We start from the raw sequence: 23,207 nt of genomic DNA, 5'->3' as shown, positions 1-23,207 counted from the left end.
TTCTGCCTCATATTTGGTTTGTACCAAATCACTGGACCATTCTCAGCACAGTTAGTGGTATATTATTGTTAAAGTTTTAAACATTTCTGTGTCACTGCTGTGTTGAGAAACCTTCCACCAATCAGAAATCTCCCGCAGACAGCAGACATGTGGTTAGGAACTGATGAAGATCGACTGAGACAAAAATCCAGTGAAAGGCAATTCTGTGGCTGGAAACGGCTTGTTGATGAGAGAGGTCAGAGGAGAATGGCCGGACTGGTTAGAACTGACAGGAAGGTTACAGTAACTCAAATAACCACACTTTACAACTGTGTTGAGTAGACAAACAAATCTTGAGGTATATCAGCTATAGTTGGCAGAGCCTCACTGAAAAAACCAAGCTATGTTTGTTTTTTTTTTACTCTAGCACTGTAATTTAAACCTACTATAGCTGTCCCCACTGTAGGAGACATCCTTACACTAACACACTTTATTCGACTAATTTGGCAATGGTTGATTTGGGTTTGATTGAGCAAGAAAATGGAATTGCAATATTGCAGCCCACCAGGACTGGCGAAAGCATTACTTCCTAACTACTACTGATGTAATGCTACACTGCACATTATAGTGTGCTTCCCTTCTTTAATACACTCAGTGTACTCAACTTCATCAGCTCATTACCAAACTTTTCAAGAGTTCAGAATTGGTGTGTTAAAGAAGTGAAATTGTGCAGTACAGCAATAGGCATGTGGTTGAGCCTCTACTGGTTTGAGCACTGTTGAGGGTTTAACAATGCTTAATGAGTTCTGTATTTCACTCAAACATGGACGTCTAGTTTAGTTACATTTAGTTACCACAAAGAAGACACAAAGCCCTACAAGTCCTAGAGTCTAAGGCTGCACAAAGTGACACATGTGACATCATGCATTAGTTTAGTGGTTTTGAAAATTTCAGAGATTTTCACTGTCACTTTGGAATAGCCAGTGAATCAAATTATCTTACTCCAAAAATGATAAAGACATACAAAATACACTATACTGGCAAAAGTTTTGGGACACCCTTCCAAATCACTGATTTCAGGTGTTGTTTTTCAGGGGTTGGGCTTGGCCCCTTAGTTCCAGTAAAAGGAACTCTTATTGCTTCAGCATACCAAGACATTTTGGACAATTTCATGCTCCTAAATTTGTGAGAACAATGAACCTTGAACCTTGCTTTGTGCACTGGTGTGCAGTCATGTTGGAACAGGAAGGAGTCATCCCCAAACTGTTTCCACAAAGTTGGAACATGAAATTGTTCAAAATGTCTTGGTATGCTGAAGCATTAAGAGTTCCTTTCCCTGGAACTAAGGGGCCGAGCCCAACCCCTGATAAACAACACCCAAATTCAATGATTTGGCGGGCTGTCCCAAAACTTTTGCCAATATTTAGCTTTTTCCACCAACATTTTAAGAGGGGAACATTTGGAAAGAAAGCACAAAAAGAATTGGATCAAATGGCTTGCTCGTGACAACATGTGTTTTGGAACTGCAAGTGTTTAGCCAGTTTTGGTTTGCAAGAAGATTGAAATGTCTGGCTAGCACAACCTTTAACCATGCTGACAGAGCAGCTTCCATCACTACTGACCAGCTGGAAAATTATGCCGGCTTGTGTGAAGCAAAGCAGTATAATAAACTCGGACCATATGGCTTCTTGTATTACATTCTTTGTTTGCAAAATTTATACATAACTCGTGTTTCTCTTGCTAAGATATTTTATTCAGCTGCAGATCTGACATTGTGTAAAGCGTTCCTTGCTGTTTGAGTAGAAGTGTTGTGATTTGTTCAACAAAAGCTAACCTGGCATGACACATGCATGCCTTTGGCACTGAAAAGTTCTGCTTGATTTTCAATGCACTTTCTAATTAAGGCATTAAGAAGCAAAGCGTTTGCACAATATGCTTGGCTGCCTCCATTACAGAGCACAATCAGTTGTAATTTATTCATTGACAAGAGCAAGAAACAGATTTTAGGACTCTTTTTTTCTCTGAGCTTATGGTTGCAGAGTGGGCATCCATTAGGCTGTTTACTATAATGAAAGGAATAGTGGACGTGCCAGCCTGTGCACTAAATTACCACCAAGAGCGATGGATGGAGGAAGTAAGATTGACAGGAAGATGAAGCATACCTATAGTGTTGTAATTGCCTCCAGTGGTAGCATGTGTGCCTGCAGACTTTCTGCTAGAGGTACTAATTATGTGTTTGGAATTAGACATTAACCTTGTATAGGGTTTAATTACAAAAATATTTTCTGGAATGAGTTTATATGTATAAGTATAAGGCCTCTGCATGCTGCTAAATGCTGGAAAGCCATCAGTTTTTGATCCAGGAGTATCTTAAACATGTGCCTGAGGGGTTGAGACTGCAGTTCAGTAAACGGCTGACCAGAGCACCTCAATCGTGTTGATGGGTCTCCATTTCACAGGATCTTTGTCATCATGATGTGCTGTGGAGTATGGACCCCTCAGGCTATTGGTTCTACAAAGTTAAAAGTACATGCATCAGCAGGGTTTATGAAGTGTGACTGGTCCCACTTAGAAGTGCACCAGTGTGACTTACAAACTGTCAAAGAGGCAACTTGCTGAAGGATTTGCTTGGGCTAAAATCTGTTAAGTGAAGTAAATAGTCTTTCTAAGCCGGAAGATATACATAAACAAACTTAACCCTTGGCTTATGAGAGGACATTTGTATACATTCTGTTTTGTATTGCATTGGCACATAGTTTTAAAAATTATGCAACTGTATAATTGCATACACGTTATGTGTAAATGAATAGATTTAGCATAGATTTTAACTGAGCATTTTTATAAACAAATTATTTCAATAATTGCTTGTAACTGCATTAATAAGCCAGGTAGTCTGATTAAGAACTAATTCACCTTGCGTAATGAAAACATTACTGAACTGAATTGGATAAAATCCTATTGGAAGTATTGTTGTCTTTTGTTTTCATGGCCATCTATCCATTCTTCATTGTATTTTCTTTCCTGGGGCTTAGAAAAATGAAGGTTTGAACCACCGGAAAGTTTAAGGACAGAGGACTTTTTATTTAGTGATTGCTTTGTAATATGCTGCAATTCTCGGTCTTAAAAACCTCAAAAGAAAGTGAACAAATGACTGTTTAGAGCTGCTGTTATCAGTGTTTACAGAAAAAAACTTTTGACAGTAACTCCACATTATATTGACCTCTATCATACGGTCATGTCAGTGCCATAACAAGTGTCAATCTACAGTTCCCAGTGAACAACATAGCTACAAACATGGCCACCAAGGACTCCAATTCCCAACACACACATTCAAACTCACCTGATTACTGATTACAAGCCTGGACCCAGTCACACAACTACACTATATAAGGACTCTCAGTCACTCCACTTGTTGAGAAGTGTAACATCAGTGTTTTCAAACAAGTCGATACCAAGACATTTGGTTTGTGATTGTCTCTCTGGTCTATTGATCTGGTTTCTAGTTCACTTATTTTGCTTTTGCCTGCCTTAGTTCATGTTGTTTTTGAACGTCTGAGCCTTGTTAGCATTTTGACATCGTTTCTGCAATAGGTATTAGACTTGTTTGCTGCTCTCTATAAAGGTCTCTATACCTGCACTTGCGTCCATACCTGCATACATGCATCTGCCGTCATAACACACAACCATGTTGGTGATTATTTTCCTATAAACCGCATTATGTTTCCTTAATTATTCCAACGGCTCTGTAATGTTTTATATAACATCTAAATGTCAGTTACAGTATACCTATGTAAAACATTGATCTCTGCTACAACCAACACAGCCTGGAACCTTTTCATTTTACAGCTAAAAAATTAAACATTCTGACCATAGTAATATGCTCTTCGTTTAATGCTCCTAACTGATTCCAACTTGATTTGGCACTGAAAATTGGTCGCTATAAACGTAACGGAAAACACAGAATACTGAATGGGGGAAAAAAATCAAATCTTTTTGAAAAATATATAAATATATTTATATTTTAGTTTTCATGGCCATATGTCCAGTACTGTAGCCGTCTAAATTCCGTGAGTATTAGCAAAAAGGAAGGTTGCTTGTCCAAGGTTGGCTACTAAATAAAATGAAAGACGGTTTAGAACATTTTCAGGTTTAGATACCTGTCTCGGTTTAACCCTGTTAATTGCATTTACAGCTATTATGACAAAATAGTAGCCCTAATTAGGAGGATTGAATCTCATTAGTGCTCATTTACTCTGGCTGTAACAGTGGGGGCACTGTGAGGTGTTCTAGATGTGTTCCTCACTGTGGGCATTTTGTTATGCTTTATTAGTGGTTAGACCATGGTGTTAAAGCTCTAGGGTATAAACACCGCTGTAATTGGGCTTTCAGAGCCCAATGTATGTGTGTTTGTGTGTGTATGTGTGTGGTTGGTTGGTGGTTTTTGGGTTGTCGGTGGGGGTGGGGGGTGTTATAGTGATGACGTCATTGCTTCAGTGTGTTCAGTTAGTTTCTCAAAATTGTCCAGTGTAAGTGATATCACTCTCAATAAAGCTGCTGATTCCACCCAATAAACCATTTAATTACCATACAAGCCTAGCTTCCTGACTCTCCCTTACATAAATGGAGTCCCATAGGACCTCCTCTTGTATGGAGCATGAAGCAATTCTATGCCATTCAGAGTATATTTGACTGTGTGGTCTCAAACTATGCAAAGTTTAACATTCTCTAATATTGTACTGATGCACTATAGAGATCTCTCTATTCTCCTGTGTCTCTGAGCTCTCACAATCAGGATAAATGATTAAAATGTCAATGGACCTTTTAAAGAAAAGGCTTACAGTCTGTTTTGGTAGCTAGTGTACACCCCTCTCCCTCCAAACAAAATGGCCTGTAATTTCTATATTTATTGTTTTTTTTTGTGCACATCATTGCATGCTCTCCTACTTTTGTGTAAACGTGCTCTTCTTGTGTAAATCTCTTGTGCAATTTGGAAGATTAGTCAGAGTGAGCTTTAATAACGTGTACTTTTGAGACCATGTCCCTGTGTTAACCCAGCCATTTAAACTGCTGCTGACATTTGGAATAAACTGGATGGATCATTGGCGTGGAAATGTCACCGCCTGGAGAACTGGCATATGAAGGTAAGAGAATGATCAGTAAGTCCCACCCCATAATCTCTCTCTCTCTCTCTCCCTCTTCTGAATGTGAGAGAAGCCATGCTGTTCTCTTTCTCTGTCTTTGTAATTAATTTTAGAAGTCCCTCTGTCTACGCCTCAGGGTGCCTTTATATCTCTGGAGAACAGTCTCTTTTTTGTTCTCTTCAGCATAAGAGTACAATTTTAAAGCATCTTCACTGCATTTGCACAATAAGAGAGGTTTTATTTGTATTGTTTTACTAATGAGAGCCCCCTCAATAAGATTTTCTGTTATTGAGGTAATTTTGAATGCTTTTAGCAGGAACTCAGGGCCACTGGATTTACAGTATATCATATAAGTACAACTAATGAATCCTCCTGGCTGAGTGATGAAATGTCTTCAGTAATATAAGATAATTCCATTCTGAACTCCAAAGGCGTTCTTAAATGCCTGAACAGTGGGAGAAGCTATGAAAGATCAGGCTATGAGCATTTTATTCAAAGTCTAAAGGCGTTTTTTTACATTCTTCGGGGAAAAGTATGAAACTGAATCACTGCCCGATGCTGGGGATGTTTTTTTGTTGTTTTTTACGCCATACTGTATACCTTTCACCTGGAAAAGTGAGTTTATGATTAAAACTCATTTAGTTTTTGTAATTGTTCTTTAAAGATTACTGTCATACTTTAAATGTGTAAATTGTTTATCATTAATGTTGCATTTTATGATAAATTGATGATGAATATAATATTATATTTATGATAAATCTAATGAATTTCTTAAAACAGCATGGTCTCTAATGTGCCTATAATGATTGCTCTAAAGTAAATACTACTGTTAAGTTATTTAAAGTGATATTTTATTCACTACTGACAGTGTGCCTGGCCATGTAGACTGGCATAAAATACTACACTTGAGGGAATTTCTTTGCCTTTTTCCACATTGAAGGTTGGAATTTCCAATTTTCCAAATTTACACATTTATCTAAATACATGTATAGACAGTGGCTAATCAAGATTCTAAAGGTTCAAAATATGTACCCTTGAAGTGGCCAACCCAGTGTCAAGTTCTGGTGCAGCTTAATACCCATTTTTCCTGGAATAGCATAAAGTATGATAATCTGAACGATGTAAGCTAAATGCATTCATCTTTGGCAAAGATTCTTTAAGATGGTGCTTGTGTAAAAAATGGCTGTGTTTGAGCAGGGTTTCATCTGGAAATTCTGCATAGGTACTGTAATTTAGGTTTTGATTATCTAAAGTATGGGCTTGAGATTAAAAAGTAGGAGGCGAATTCTTTATCTACTGCTTTTAAGTGGGAATACAGTTAATGTAGCAGTGCATTATTTGCTGATATTGAGTTTGGGTAAATAGCTGAGTTGTTAATGTTGCCTTTATTTGTGGATAGGCAGAGGGAAAAGACACACACACACACACAAATTAAACCACATAATCTTTCAGTGTGCTGCAGTGAGTCAGCTATGCCTACATTTTCCTGCTAAAGGTCTACCTGCAGTAGAGTACAGCTTTGGTGAACAGATGTCAGACATCTGAAAGCCTTCTCTTGCTTGTAGTAAATGGAATGCAATCACAATCATTTAACTTAGGTCATTGCTAATTTCAGTTCTAACATTTATCGACTCTGCTAGATAGCACCTCCGGCATGATTTGAAAAAAGAGAACTTTTACACTTGCATGAACAAAACAACAGGTGGCTTCACTGAAAACTCTTTTGTGAAATAAATGTTCATGGCAGGGGAATTTGATCATTATATGGTGCACCATATGTGTATATGTAAATCCCTTTTGCTTGCAACTTGAATGGTTGGAGATCATATGCACATGTTGGGTGGATATAGCTGCATCACCACATATTGCTCTGGAGAACTTTGAATCAGCTCTGCTCTTCAAAAAATTCAGTCTCTCAGCTTCTTTGGTGCACTGTGTGCAAATTAAACTGGGGTCAGGGCTGTAAATGCCATGCTTTTGAGCTTTTTTGTGACAGGGATAACTATGGCTTTCTGGGTAATGGGTCAGGCACAGAAAGGAGATCTGCTTCAAGCACAAGGCTCTAATTAATGGATGAGCCCAACTCTCTGGCTTTTGATATGGCAGACTGTCTATTCCTTCAGAGAAGCACAATTTAGGCCAAACACAAGCTGCTGAGGTGCAAAGGCTGTGTCCACCTCTCTGCCATTAAAGAGCTAAATAAATCCCCTGAGACCATGTGATCTCTCATCTCTGAGATTCTTTTTGATTAGTCAGAAACAAAACTGCACACCGAGCTTGCGAAAGCATGGATCAAAGTCTTAGACACACTTAATTGTCTTCTTTGGTAACAGCAGGTGTTTAAAAAAAATCTGCCAGGAAAAATTGATGAATAAATACATAGTAAAAGATAAGCTTATTTTCGTAAGTTTTGTGTTCTGTTGCACAGACGCTTTATTGTTTATAGTCAAGAGAGGGTTGCTGTAAAAATTGTAATTAGACTAAGTGTTTGCTTTTCCCCAGTACTGTTGCAGTTTATCTTGATTTATTTTGACTGCAGTTCCTTCCAGATCACATACAACATATTATAGGCTGGTTTTCCCAGACTTTAACTGCTTTCAGCCAGCAATTATCATTAATGCTGAAATAATAGTTTGGACTTATCTCTGCATGCTTTTGGTAGTTAACATATCAAGGAAAATTTATGTAATCAGAATAATGTTGGTGAAAACAAGGCAGACATCTTCCAGCTTCAGGTCACCTTTCTGAGATTTCCACTTTCCTGCATACTAACTATTTTTTTGGTTAATGATTATTCATCCTAATGTCATTTCTCCTTTAGTTTTTACATTTGCTTCATTATTCATCTAAAATCTCTTAGCTCAACGAATCATGATCAAGCTATTTATTTTCTCTGTCTGTGCTGTGAGAGGATTCTTGATGTTTTGCATGGATACAGTTTTAATTAGTGTTTAGTGTTGTCTGATTGCCGAGTGAAAATTGTGCTCCAAACAAAAACAGTCAGGTTAATAAAGCAATCTAAATGAGTAGCGGGCAAAGAAAATTTACTGCCTTGGCCTTCAGATTGTGAAGTGACTCTGGATTGTGTTCAAGTGTGGGTACCAGAAAGCCCTCAAGTGGTACTACACTGGCAGAGATGGCTTTTATACAATTTCTTTCCTCCTGAAACAGGATTGGATATTTGGTCTTGATTACAAAGTCCAGGCAAAGAAAATGGACTTTCCAAAGAGAGCGAATCATTCCTTCTTTTGTGTCAAGTGATTGTTTTTCTGTGCCCTGACAAAGCTTATTATAGTGCCACCACGCTGGAGGTAACCAACAAACATCTATCCTTTCAAAAACCCACAAGGTGTTGAGTCAGCCAGGATGTGGATGAGAGACCTAATACAATACCACCACGCTCAGATTATTCAGACTTGCTCTTGTGTGGAGAGGACATTCTCACCATATGTGCATGAATCCCACTCATGTATGCATCACTGGGCATTATGCATTATTTAATTAATGAACTGATTAGGTGGAAGGGTCATTTGTGAACGTTTCAATGTAGATACAAAGGTAGAACGTGAGGTAGAATTCAGCCAAAGCACACAATTATTATACAGTAACTCTTTTGGCTGTCTTTCAGTTGCTTTACTTGTAGCAGTTAAAGACCTTGGTGTGGCTAGCGACCTCTCATTTTAAGCTTATATACAGTAATGGGAATAAGAAAGTACACTCTCCTTTAATACTATGATTTTATTATGTTTTTATTTACCAGGCCCTAAATAACCAACTCCTATAAACAAACAAATAACCTCAGCTGATGATGACAGCAATAACAAAAACAGATCTCAATATAAAAAAATAAACCAATATTCAGAAACCAAGCAGGAAAAATAAGTACACCAAATATTCATAGGCATTTGTTTATGCATTCTTATTCTCTCTTACTATCCTTCCACAGCATCACCATGGCAGTCAGACTTCTCAATAATTAACGAGTCCTGTGCATTTCATTAGTATCTCCTCACTGCTAATTGCTACACTAATGAATGTGGAAGTCGGAATGATGTACTTATTTTTCCCACCTGGTTTCTGAATGTCACCTTGTTTATTGTTTATAAATGTTGATGAAGACTACACATAAATAAAAACTAAGAATTGTTGGGGGGTTTCTTTTTGACATGACTGTAGATACCATTAATAACACAGACTTCTTCCATCTCAGAAAGATTTATGGAAAGAAGTATGTTATTACATTTTTTGCATCTCTGAAATAAACTATGTCTTGCCGTCTGGATGTTTCATTTGGTTCGAATACAAGCTCCAGTCCAGAATGCATCCTAGAACTAGAAATCCTGACCCATTTGCTTTCTATTCTATTCATACTACATTCGATCCCAGTTAAACTGCATTGATTATAAAATACTACCATTTACCTGCAGAACACTGCATGATCCTTCAGATTTGTTTTGATCAAAAGGTACAGGCTCTTTGTTAGTACCTAGAATAATGAGAACTATGGCATTCTCTATAGTTTATTGGTTTCTATATGACAACATAGTGTAACAGTTTATCATTTCAATGCCTGGTGTCACCCAAAAGAGGATAGAATTCTCTTCTGAGCCAAGTTCTATTTCTTCCATTTTTTTGATAATTTATGAACTCAATTTAAATCCAAAACAGCTTTGTAGCAAAGTCTTAATGTGCTATAGAAAAAATAAATAAGGGTTTAATGACTCTAGACTCAAGGAGCTTTGACAATTCAAGGAGCTTTGACAATGCAAGGATTTGTGCAACCTCCTCACCACTAGCTCAGAATCTTTTCCACAGAGCTATCCCTGCCTCAGGTAAGACCCTGCCAGGCTGTAAAATATAACATGATATTTATTTATTTATTGCATATAATTTTGTTTATATGCACCATACACACATCACTGATATATTATTACCATGGACAATATATGTTCAGCAGGGTTCAAGCTGGATATGGCTGACATTGTCCTCATGGTGGCAATAGCCCCTAACTCAACGCCTCAAAACTCAAAATTTAATGGCAGAATTTCTAGTATTTTAATATATCTGATAGTGGATGGTATTCTAGGGTGATTGTAGTGTAAACATCAAAGAAATATTTCTTATGTTCAAGTCAGGTGTCATTTTCCAGGTTTATTCCAGGTTTTAGTTTTTCTTTTTGTTCTCAGGTACTGACCCTACAAACCTGCCATTTGTGTTTCTTCGTTTGTGTGTGTGTGTGTGTGTGTGTGATATACCCCAGTCCCAGGACACTCTTTGATCTTAACATCATCTCAGCCTGCAGCTATAGTGAGGAATTGAGTTTATAGCGCAGCCTTTGTCAGCTCTGTTGTTCCAGGTTGATATACACAAGTCTGAATTGGGTTTCCATTTGTATCAGTAGCAAGAGCTAATCTTCACCTGTACTAAATTCTCACTGCATGGTTGCCTGTATTTTTATTATTATTTTTTTTTTATGATTACTGGATTTGAAAGCAGTTTAATCTTTCATTACTCTATGTTCCTTATAGAAATGAGATTAGGGGGGCTGTTTCAAAATAATGGCTTCCTGGATCCCCTGGAATGGAGAATGGTGAACAAATTGATACCAATCATGGACAATGTCTTCCACCCCCTCCGTGACATATTGGCGAAATTGAAGAGCGCCTTCTGCACAAGGCAGATACAGTCATGTTATAGCAAAACGTGCTACCAGAAGTCATTTTTCCCAACTGATATCTATCTATTGATTTCTACACTCCTACTGTTCATACTACCCAATTAACACCTTGCCAGCATTAGCAGGATTAGCGCAATGTGATCATAAGCTTTTGTTTGTTTCCTTGTAAGATCTGTTTGTGAGAACAATACTACTGTGAGAGTGTTGTTTGAGACAGTTCCTTTAATTACTGTATATAATTATAATAATAATAGCAGAAAGATTTTAAAGTAGCACACGTATTTTAATCATTATATTATTTTATTTATTTATTTTACATTTGGTTGTTTAAATGATTTGCATGTTATTTTCAGCAGGGAGTGATTGGATTTGATTCTTTTTAAAGATGATTGCCAGATATTTTGACTTTAGTTTAGTTTCAGTATTCAAAAGTCCAGTAATATTTTCTCTTGACCATGCACCAATTACTTGGTGGTTCTTGCACCATTATGAGAGCACTGAATGCTTAATTAACTACATGCTTAATCAACCCTAATGTCCTAGTGGATTTGCAACCACATTATTACACTGAACTTACCAACATAGTTCCTATTACAATTCTTACTAATTGGTTCACTACATCTGTGTAATGATCAATTACCATGGCAGCTGCATTGTGGTGCCAGAAAGTATGTAGAAAATTCCATATTCAATTTTATCATAATGCTATACTTGATTGCAGAAGGAATATATAATAGAGATCAATTTGGCATTTTGGTGTAACACCTCAGTGATGACTGCTTATTATCTACATGAATAAAAAGGATAATAATTACACTGACATTTTTATCTCACAATGGTCAGCAGCGTTTCTATTTCTGATCAAGCCATTCTAAATTTACACCAGAGATCCTCTGTGGTGTGGCTTCTTTTTTTTCACTAGACAGAGGACCAATTCTTTATGTGGTATGATGGTCCCTCGATTACACAACAGCTGGGACCTCACCTGAGTGTCTTCATTTCTCATTCATTTGGATCCCTTGCTGATTCATGTATTTTCTCTGTGCTCAATGGTCCCTCCATGGCTCACACAAAGCCCTTTAACCAACCACAGCATCATTACCTCAGCTCTGTTTTCTCCCCCCCTTCTCAGGTCAAATTTTCTCCTTGCATAATTCAAGCCCACTTTTACACATACACAGTAATGGCAAATGGCCAAGAGAGGATGGCCAATTGCCTTTAAGTGCTTGTGTCAGTTGTTTCTGGGTCAGGAAGCAGGACTGGCCTCATGCCAGCGCATCTTCAGTCTATAGCAGTGGTGTCAAGGTTGTGGAGAGGAAACTGCAAAGCCCAAGGGTGTATGGTTAGACCACACTAACAGCAACAGATAAAGGATTATAAGGTGCATGTTACTGCACTTAGAAATGAATCGTATATTATTTGTTTTTGCAGCTCAAGCCAAGGTAATGTTCCACAGTCCCAAATAGTGTCAGTTATTATTTTTTATGTAATGATTGTTTCACTGCGCTTCACACACTGTAAATGTTACAGTATGCATCAGTTCAAGTGCATGTTTAGCTCTATGTAAGCATGCTGCTGTTTGCAGTGAGTTAATCAATACTCCTTACTACACAGATGAAAGTGAAAACCTTTCTGTTTTTAGACTGCACTTATTTTAGAATTTCAACATGCTACTCCCCTCTGAATTTTAATGAGGTGTGCATTTCCTCAGAGAGAAATATTTGATCCTATTCATAAATCATTGGGACTGAAGATATATTGTGAAGGTTGAAAAAACTGCTAAATATTTTGTTTAGAGCAATGTCTGTGGACACAGCAAAGGTTTTCGGGGGTTCTGTTCTGCTGTTCATTTATGTGAAGGACCATTGACATTTAATCATTTGCTTTGTCATCAGCCAGAGTAATGGATCCATGGTTGACTGTTTATGGTGTCTTGGTTAATGTACCTTGACGCTATGTTATTTTGACGGACTCTTGCCCAGTGAGCTTACATTTCTGAAGATGCTGTCCATCATAAAACGGTACAAGCCCTAAGCTCTAAAATATAGTTCTGTAGTAATTTTTAAAAAGAAAACATGTTCATTGTTAATTAGAGAATGTTTTCTGTGTGGTGCTAATCGACCTTTTAAATCCCAGTCTACAGCCACATTAAATGACCAAAGCTTCTTGCTTGTTTCCACCCTCTGCACTGTAATGTTATTTATAAAAATTGTAGCTTGAAACATGTGTAATGCCCTAATGAGCATGGATAATTAAGGTACATGATGGCCAAATATCAATAGGTCTGTATAGGGCAGTCACCTTTCAGCACCACGGACAGAGCTTCTGTAAAAGTCTCAAAGCCACACGTTAATGAGGCTCCACTAATGACGGTGTGGTCTTTTGCGCATGTGCACGATTGTGACTGGAGTCAAACACTTCACCGAACATACAATACCGCCACAGGCTAATAAACAGTAAAATGCATTATATACCTCATGATGGAGTATTTTGCTATTCACTGGTGGTGCACATTTGGAACCCTGGTAGGCATACCTTTTCCACCATAATGTCAAAACAACCAGTCAGGGTGGGTCTGATTTGTCAGCTATTTATTGTTAAGATAACAAGAATAAAAAGCCAACACAAATGTTTCATGTTAAATGTTTTAATCAGTTTAAAACAACAGTAAGAATAGGCCATATGGCCTCAATTATTATTTGTAGTCTGGCACCATATTAATATAATGATTTTAACATTGAATAACATTTGATCACTGAATACTGAATGTCTGCATCAGTGTTGTTTTTTGCTTTATTGGGAAGATTCATATTGATTTCTAATGATAATCATCTGCAATAATAGACGTGACTAAATACATCTCCTTTTCATGCTGTTGTGTGACTATGTACATTATGGATAGCTGTGTCTAAAATAAACTTTATCTTCGATGTTAACATTCCAAACATTAACCGTATTATTTAGTGTACTAAAGTGCTATGACAAAATGCTTTAAGGCTCTCTTCAGAAGAGGAGTTGGGTACAACATACACACAAAAAAGGTTAAATTAATATAATTTTCTGCCAATTTTCTTGGAATCAGCACTTCAGGTGCAAGTACACAGAGATCACAGTTACGGTTAATTCTTTTCTTAGAAACCAATCCCAACCCCCAGAAATCGCAGTTAGCTGGCTATCTTCATTCAGCAGGTTGTGATAAACAGAACAAATGAATGAAAGATCATTCCGGTCAAAATAAATATAGAAGAAATTGGGACTTTACAGGGTGAACAAGAGAATTAGTATGTGTAGCTATAAATAAGTGAAAGAGACTGAGGTGGGCGTTTGTGTGTCATATGAAATGTGTGTCAGTGGGCCATATTGCTATCCTTCTGCATCTCTGGGGACATCATTATTCTGGAGTAAAGAAAGCGAGCAGGTCAGCCTCTAGCCTTAGGGGATGTGCAGCTGTGGAAAATATTTCTTTGGATATCAGAAAAATACGCTGCCAAACACACAGCACAAAAAGTTTAACAACACCGCAAAGTTAACATCTACAAAATTTCATTAAGATGCAAATGTTAGATTACTTCCACTCTTTGCCTTTTGCCTTGCAATAATCTAGTGTCTGTTACAGAGAGCAAAGAATGAGGACATACCCCATGAATGTGTCACTCACTCCCTGTGTGTCACCAAATATTTCACATTGAACTGGATTAAGGACAGTAATAAAATAACACACATGTCCAACCACATGGCATATTTATTATATACTGCACTACATAATTTTAAGGTCATGTCTGAATGCATACTATACATCACAATCCTACAACGAATACAATGCAACCTACGGGTGACGCAGAACATCTATAATGCTCTTGGTAGTGTGAAAACAAGCAGTATGCTGCAATTTAAGCCATTGGTTACATGAGAAAATCAATAAAAAAAATCACATAATTAAAAGACAAACATTGGGGTGTTGGCGTAAGCACTGTAGCCACATTACATCTCCAGGGTCCCTGGTTTGATGCTGAACTACTGTCTGTTTAGTTTTACCAGTGTTTCCCAGTGTTTGTATGGGTTTCTCTTTAATTGTTTAAATCTAAATATTTACGTTATACTAAGTATAACCCTGGGAAAGCGTTGATTGCAAAATAAATGAATACCTTAAATACTCTAAATGAATAATCTAAACTAATACTAAACAAATCCCCTTGGAACAGGTTTATTTTGTGAGCAAATATTAGGCTAATTAAACTGTGTGCAATGATAAACTGATAAGCATGGCAGTATGGCAGGGCAAATCTTTTGCTTTTTGCCATACACTTTAAGTATTTTACTATACATCAACAATTATACGCTGACAAATAAAGACCAGAGAGCTGTCTATAGAAGAAAAGCAACGCATTTTGAAGCTGGGAAAAGAGGGAAATTTTATGACAGCCATTGCTTAAGCAATAGACATAGCCAATACAACAATTTGGAATATACTTAAAAGAAAGAAACCACTTGTGTACTAACACCCAGACATAGAACAAGTCAGCCAAGGAAAACATGGAGAGCCGTGAAGAAAAGCCCAAAAACACCAGTCAGTGACATCACCAACAACATCCACATGGCAGGGTTGAATGTATCACAATTCACAGCTCAAAGAAGACTTTGGGAGCAGAAATATAGTGGCTGTAACCCAAGATGAAACCCATTAATCAGAAGTAAAAATTGGAACACGAGATGGGAATTCGCAAAGAAATAGACAGAGGGGCCTAGAAGTTCGGAAACCAAGTTTAAGGAAGGAAACAAGGAAAAAGAAAAGCCAGTAGAAAGGAGACGTGAGGAGAAATAAAGGATCTGCTCATGATCCAAAACATACAAGCTCATCGGTCAAGCACAGTGGAGGTAGTGTCATGGCTTGGGCTTGCACGGCTGCTTCTTTAATGAGCTCACTAATCTTTATTGATGGTATAACTCATGATAGCTGCAGAATAAATTCAGAAGGCTACAGAAACTCTGAAATTCTGTCAGCCAGTTTAGAGAGAAATTCATTCAATCTAATTTGGAGTAACTTCATCATGCGACAAGATGATGGCTCAAAACACAATGACAACACCATAAAGGTTTTAGACTGGTCAAGTCAATCACTAGACCTTAAATCAACTTAGCACAGATTTCTCTTCCTGAAGAGACAAAATCCCCCAAAACACACGACAGCTGAAAGAAGCTGTGAAAAACCTGGATCACAAAAGAAGAATGCAACAGTTCGGTGATATCAGTGGACTGCTGGCTTGATGCACTTATTACAAGCAAGAGCTACGCAGGCCTACATTGCATGTTATTCACTGCTTACGGATTTTAATTTGAATCACTTTTAATCTTTTTAAATGAACTTTAAGACTATCTGTTCCTATACTTCTGCTTGCCTAAAAATTGTATGGTCTGCCACCAAGGGTGTTCTAACCCAATCTCAATGTCGATATCAAGAACGTAATGCTCAGGTTCTGATAGCTTCACCTTTTAATCTCAAACCCAATGTATGGCAAAAAAAAATAAAATAAAGCCTTTCCCTTAAAATACTTTCAGAAGGGAAGGTATCTGTTTTTAAGCTTTATATTCCTGAACAAAGAAACAAATAAGGTCCCATCTTTATAAGCATACTTGTTTTTGCTTTATTAAGTTTTGGATTAATACAAACGACAAGACAAACTATAACAAATACTAATAACCACCCAAAATTTCAAAGCCCAGACAGGCTATGATTCACAGAGGCCACTTTGTGACCCAGTATAATAAGAAACACGAGTGCAGCTGTGGCTAAAAGAAGTCACCCAGTCATCCGCCATGTAAAACACTCCAAACGCCCACGAACTGCGCTACAGGACTCGCAGATACTCCTGTCTAACAGCATGCACGGTGTAATGGTGTCTGGACTGAGGTGGAACAGTGGCTACAGTTTTGGACGAAAATCCGCTCTGGTTTCTGATTGAAGCAGGAGGAGGGGACACTGGAAGGCGCTGAGCCTCCGCGCGCGCTTTTGTTCACTTCTGTCTCCTCGCGACCAGCGGAACGCGCGCGCCGCTTGTTTTTTTATTCCGCGCTCTTCTTCTTTTCTCTCGCGCGGATCGCAAGAAGGAAAAGTGACACATTTTTTTTTTCACCGAAAGTGAACCTGTCCCCATCTTCATAAGCTGCAGCGGGTTTTTTTTTTATTCTTAATATTATTATATATTTTTTTTTACCTCTATAACGGAACAGCGACGGAGCACCTGCACTGAGCCGAACCGGCGCTGACTCGAGCTAGGCTAGCTTTTACTCGGCTAGCTCACATTCCTGTGCACTTTGAGAAGCCGGAAATCTCAGAGCAAAAAAAAAAAAGGTGAGAGAAATTTTTCAACTGCCTTTAAATATTCGTTCTATTGCAGGAAACTCCATGCTGAAATGCGTTAGCACAGAAAGCCCTGAAAGAACAAGCAGCCACACGGAAAAGACGACAAGGACTGGACAATGAAAAACAAGCCAGTGTTAAATGAACACGTCCAGCGCTCACTGCTTCTGCATGAACACTATGAGAGTCAATTAGTTTATACTTGCTGTGCACGTGCAAATTAAACATCCTGCTTAGATTTGTTGAAGACTGATCTTGCCAGTCATTATACTCTAGACCCAGAGTGGTATTAAACTGTAAATGTTTGACCAAAATGATATTTTTCCATGATGCAAAAAAATGTTTTGGAGCGCATTAAGAGTTGGATTTTGTGATTTCACAAAACTTATGCATCAGGATCAGGAGGATATTTGGCTGAAAACAATAAACATGTGAAAGAGAGTTTGTAGCATCAACAAAAGACAAAGAGAAAACATTGCAAGAGTGAGAAATATCGGAGTTGGTCAGTGATTGGCTATGACATCACCAAAAAGTGTATTTCTCCATAATTTATGATAATATTAATAGAGTATTGTCATACTGCACATCTTTATACCCTGAAAATAGTTTTCAACAGTCACTGTCATCTTCTTCAGACAAAGGTGCATGCAGTACTTGAATAGGTAATTAATTATTTATTTAAAGGTACATTATATACATGTTTCCAGCTGAAAGATACATATTGAGGGTACAAAATATAAGGGTACCACCACAGCAAAAAGCAAAGGTACGACACAACAATAGACCCCAGGTGCCATCAAATTGACTTCTCTGTTTGCTTTGTGTCATACCGCTAGAAAAGATGCCCTGTTTGAAAAGCCACTTGTAATTCCAGCTTGATAAAAAAAACAACATCTTTTAAACAACTCTGATCTTTATACCATGTGACTGGCAGGCAGGGAGAAACCCCATGCTGCTCTCCAGTCACTTTATATCCTATTTAGAAGCTTGCATGCTTTGTGATGCTTTAGGTTATGTGAAGTTTGACAAGAGGTGAGCATGATCGCTTTAAAGCTCGTCGCACTGACAGTGGACCGCTGGTGAGAGAAGGAGGCAGAGTTGATCCATGATGGCACGCTGTCGTGCCTGTCTGTGCGGTTTCGTCGTTTCTATGAGTCAGACTCAGGAGGCTCGAGGGCTGATGAAAGAGGCACACAGCACTCCCTAGCATTTGGGCCATCAGTCTGGAACATGTCTTCGTATCTGACAAAAAAGTGGTTGTATACAATAGAATCATCTGTCCATGTTGCGTGCATGTGTGCATGCATGTGTTCCCTTGTTATTTGTCAAAGTGCATCTGAAATAGAGAGTGGCAGCGCATTGTGTTTATAGGAGCCCTGGGGAAATTTCAAGCAGCTGTTTGTAGCAAATTGCTTGCTGGTTCTTTCAATGTCTCTCATGTCTCCTGCTCTGCTTTTTTTCTTATTCGACTATATCTATCCTCACCCCATCGTCATCTTCCTCTCACCTAGACCCATTCATGCTCATCCTTTCTGTCTCGCACTCTGCTATAACATGTTTTAGAACTGCTTTTACATTCAGCAGTAGTATTTATCACTATGTTGTGATCGAAGCAGTCCCTCTCAGTCATGCTCTCTCTGATGCTGTCCATGTCTCCCTCTCTCTCTCTCTCTCTCTCTCTCTCTCTCGCTCTCTCTCTCTCTCTCTTTCTCGCTCTCTCTCTCTCTCTCTCTCTCTCTCTCTCTCCCCCTCTCTATTCCCTGCCACTGGTAAGATCAAACACCTTTCAGCATCTGCATTATTCATCATTTGTTTGACAACATGTACATTTTGACATCACTTGAAAAAATGCGGTGAGTGCTTGTAAATTCACTGTCACTGACGTTTTATCAGGACGTGGGAACCTTGTTGTGATTCATCAGACCTCTGATAAACAACACGCCTCTGTAATCCTGTCAATGTCACTAACAGTGCATCTGTATTTAACTTCAAGGTGGCTTGGCGTTATGCTGCCAGACCTTTGTCTACACTAGCTTATCATCTTCAATTCCTCATCTGCACTAGAACTAAACTACTTCTTCAGCACACATAAATGCCAAAAGGGCATCCTCATATTGTCATTAAAAGCGCGGAGGAAATTGCTTTGGCAAAGCAACCCTATGGTATTATGCTGTTTTTAGCAGGGGCCTGATTGATTCTCCCTTATTTCAGTAATGTATTTCCGCCTGGCTGCTCAAAGCTTAGCATCAACACTTGTAAGGAGAGGAATGTTGACAGGTGGAATTAAATTTGTACTTGAAAAGCATCCAAACAACCCAATGTCTTCAGATTCCAGGAGATAATGTCCTTGTCGTAAATTATCATGCAAAGAGCTTAATGGACCGAGTCTACTGTGCGGATGACTGAAATTACTCAGGAAGCCTAAGCTGAGCACAACATAGTGAAAATGATGTTGCTACTAAGCCTACATCATATAATGTATTTCCTCACTGCAGAACCAAAGTCGCTTCTACTGGGATCCATAAATCTAATTGTGTTGGGGTACAGTCATTCACACAGCAAGGCTGTGTGTGTCTCTGTTTTATACAAGGTCTTTTGTATATCAGGTTAACTTCCCTTCAGATTTCACAATTTTCCTTATATCTATGTGTGTGTGTGTGTGTGTGTGTGTGTAAACTCGGATTTTTCCAAAAGTGTTGTGCTATAGACATACATGACCTCTATTGGATTCTGTATTTTTTTCAATGTTTGTTTAGCCTTATGACCCTGAAAGGGTGCACCTTTAGTCTGCCCTCTTGGACTATGCACAAATCAGTCAGGGTTTGTGTGTGGCTGTCCATCATGAATATTGATCAGACATGAGATTGGCTTCATTATTCAAGAAAGGGTTTCCTTCTCTTCAAAAGCATTAAAGAATTGCTTATATTGCAGTATTTGTAATGTTACATTATTAAAAAAAGGTCTGTAGTTTTGTGAAATGATTTCTATGGTAACAAATAGTTTTAAATATATTTTGAGGTCTTCCTAGTTTTATAGAAGGAAACCTGTAAATGCAAAAAAAAAACAAAAACAAATCAAGACAAGTTTCCCACTGCCCCCAAACTGAACTCACACTCTTTGTTAAAACAATGCATGCCTCAGAAGTTGTCCTTTAGAGAAAAGTGTTACAGCTGAGCAGATCTCTCTGATTGGGCTGGGGTGGAGGTAATCTCCATGCTGAAAAGTTGACGGCTGAAACAAAGAAGCCATCCAGATCTTGTTACTTAGGTATTTTTTGAAATTGTATAATTATTACAGCTTGAGAAACACTGTAAAAGCTTATAAAATATTCCACAGACCCATTAGTAGTCCCTTTAAATAAGGGATTATTAATGGGTTCTTTAAGATTCAGCACTGGACAGTTCCCTCGCACTCAATATTTTTCTAGTCTGTTTGCTAACATCTGCAATAAATTAGTTACATCTGTTTCAGAAATGCCATTTCTCAGCTTGTAAGGTTCAACATGACTTGTATATGACTTGTTTTGGTTTAATTTATTGATTATAGTATTGAGTTGAATAAGCTTCATGTTGTCTGTGATTATCCTCTCCTCCGTGTGAGGTGAGGCAGAAGTATTTACTAGATAAATGTTACTGTACCATTAAAAGGTGCGCTTGCTGTAGGCTGATTCAAAAGGAGGGTCAGAAACTGAATCACACAGGCGGCAAATTACTTCCCACGTTTTCCCACACCTCTCCATCCAGCCAAATCCTCCTAAGAGTTTCCTCATTAATCCTCTGTTCTACGTGATGGATATTAAAAGAAACCTCCACTAATCTTATAACTATCACCCATATCCTGGGAGACAGAGAAAAAGTCAGAGAAAGAATCACTAAGGCTTATAAGGGTACTGAAGGTAACATAGCGTAATTCATTTCTACAAATCCTTCTATTTTTCACAGGGGTGTATTTCAGTTTCCCTTCATGGTCTTTGCAAATGTAATATTGCATTATGAGATATTGGTTTCTCTCAGCAGATCATTTGGATTTACATGGTGAGAGAAATTATTAAGGGTCTCTGTCATCCTAATTTGATCAAGCCAAAGAATAATTGTCATTAAAACCAACAATTATGTCTAGGATGTTTTATTGTACCATGATTTGGGTTTGGGCAGCACTGTGAAACATGTTGCTACCTGGGGAAAAACCAGGGTCCATGATTTAATCCTGGACTTGAGCTACTCAAAGTGGTTGTGGATTTCTTCAAACATGTTAGTGTGGGTTTTCTCCTGATTTTATTGTTTCCTCTCACCACCCAAAAATATTTGGTTAAGCTACACTGAATTGCCCTTAGGTGTGAATACATGTGAATGGGTGTGTGTGCATACTGTAGTACCCCATTATGGGTGTAACTCCCAGTGGGAACACTGGGTATATGCCTGTTCCCAGGATAGACTCTAGATTCACTGTGACCCTGGAAAGAATAAAGCAGACTCTGTAGGTGAAAGCATGTTTGTGGAAAACAAAATGTTTCAAACACACCCTAGCACACCAGCTTGTAACCAAGGTTGCTGATTTTGGCTGTGATGCTCTGGTACTAAATCAGATGGATCTGCAGCCTTGCAGGCTCTGTACAAAATGTACCTCACTTCACAACAGGTGGTCCTATTATGAGGTGCATCTGAGCTGTTCTAAGGGTAGCAGAATGAGAGGATACAGGTGAGGAGCTTATATACACACCTCTCTACCTTTTGTGCTGCACTGGATCACTGCAGTTTTCCCCGAATCAGCACAGGCACCACACACACCAGACATCTGTTCTGAGCCAAAACACACTCTATTGATTGCATTTTTGAGTCTCTCAATTCACCCCAGTTTGTCACAGGTCAGATGTCCTTGCAGAAGACTTTATTCTCTGTTTCTGTATAACCGGTAATGAAATTTTTATTGCCACACTAAAATGGTTGTACAAAGAGAAATGAGTTATTGTCCTCTTTTGTAAAAATTAGTGTCATTTTTCTGAATTGGTGTCCAGCAGTGATGAAAAAAAATGAAATGGTCTTAGAATGGTTGTACGTTTTCTATAGCTTTCTTGATAGAGTTATTTGAGGAGAAAATTGGCCTTTCTACAGTACATGCTGTGGATGCTTTGTTGTCATTGATGTATAAACAAGCAGACACAAGGTCACTGTGTATATGAAATAAAATCTTGCTTGGTCACATGAATGCTGTGGACACAGTACGCAAAAAAAAAAAAGGATTCTCTTCTGCTAGTGGTTAATTTTGCATCCACCTACTTCGATTTCACTTCACACAAATTCATCTTGATGAACTTTAACCCGCTCTTTGAAGAGTCTCAAAGCGTAGGCCAATAGAAAACGAGTGCGGAAAACAAGTGTTACAAATTTCTTGAAGATTTGACATGGAGGAACAGTTTATTATCAATTCAAACTACAAAGTAGTCAGCTGAGGTTACATATTCACTCCAGAAAGAAGTCATACCAGGGCTCTACCCTGGTGAAGACATTTGCAAAAGCTAAAAACCCCAGCTTCAGGAGAGAGATATCAACAAGTCATCATGCTTGTAAAGTGTTTGTTGCTAAAAATATAGGGAGAGAAGGACACTCTTAGTTTGCAAAGGTTACATTTATCTTGAGGCAATGGAAGCACCTATATGTACTGTATGTATAAATAATAATAATATACATAGAAAACACACTTGAGATGCGAGTGATATTTGTGAAAACATCTGAATGTGTAAGTGATGCATTCCCAGCACATCTTTGACAGCAGTCTGTTTAACAATTAGCATTGAGCAGCTTGACAAAGGACGTCTGTGGGCAAATTTTCCTCTGCGGTTTGAAATTGCCTTTCCATTTTGTTTTCCGCATTAAGACTTAACAGGTGGGGCTGTAACCAGTTCCCCTCTGCAATTAACTGTCATCTTGTGCAATAAATATAGAATGTTGAGAAACCAAGTTCGAAAGACAGCAAAATATTTCCACAGAGAAATGAAGTTTTGATGAGTGGTAATTAGGGACTCAGAACAAGCAACAGCGGCTGAAATGTATTT

General features: G+C 38.2%; 1 protein-coding gene across 2 annotated transcripts in view; it reads left to right on the top strand.

Moving 5' to 3' along the window:
* Window positions 1-16,642: 16,642 nt before the first annotated feature.
* ncanb (neurocan b) overlaps window positions 16,643-23,207 on the top strand; it is a 92,933-nt gene continuing 86,368 nt past the window's right edge. The window contains exon 1 of one of the 2 annotated variants that reach the window (XM_058400265.1): window positions 16,643-17,146. The gene's annotated coding sequence lies outside the window, so the exon portion shown is untranslated. The remainder of the gene's footprint in view (window positions 17,147-23,207) is intronic. The other variant, XM_058400264.1, reaches the window with a different exon arrangement.

Source organism: Hemibagrus wyckioides, linkage group LG10 (genome assembly GCF_019097595.1).
Source record: "Hemibagrus wyckioides isolate EC202008001 linkage group LG10, SWU_Hwy_1.0, whole genome shotgun sequence".
Classification (NCBI taxonomy): Eukaryota; Metazoa; Chordata; class Actinopteri; order Siluriformes; family Bagridae; genus Hemibagrus; species Hemibagrus wyckioides.
This window is presented reverse-complemented; position numbering and strand designations above follow the sequence as displayed.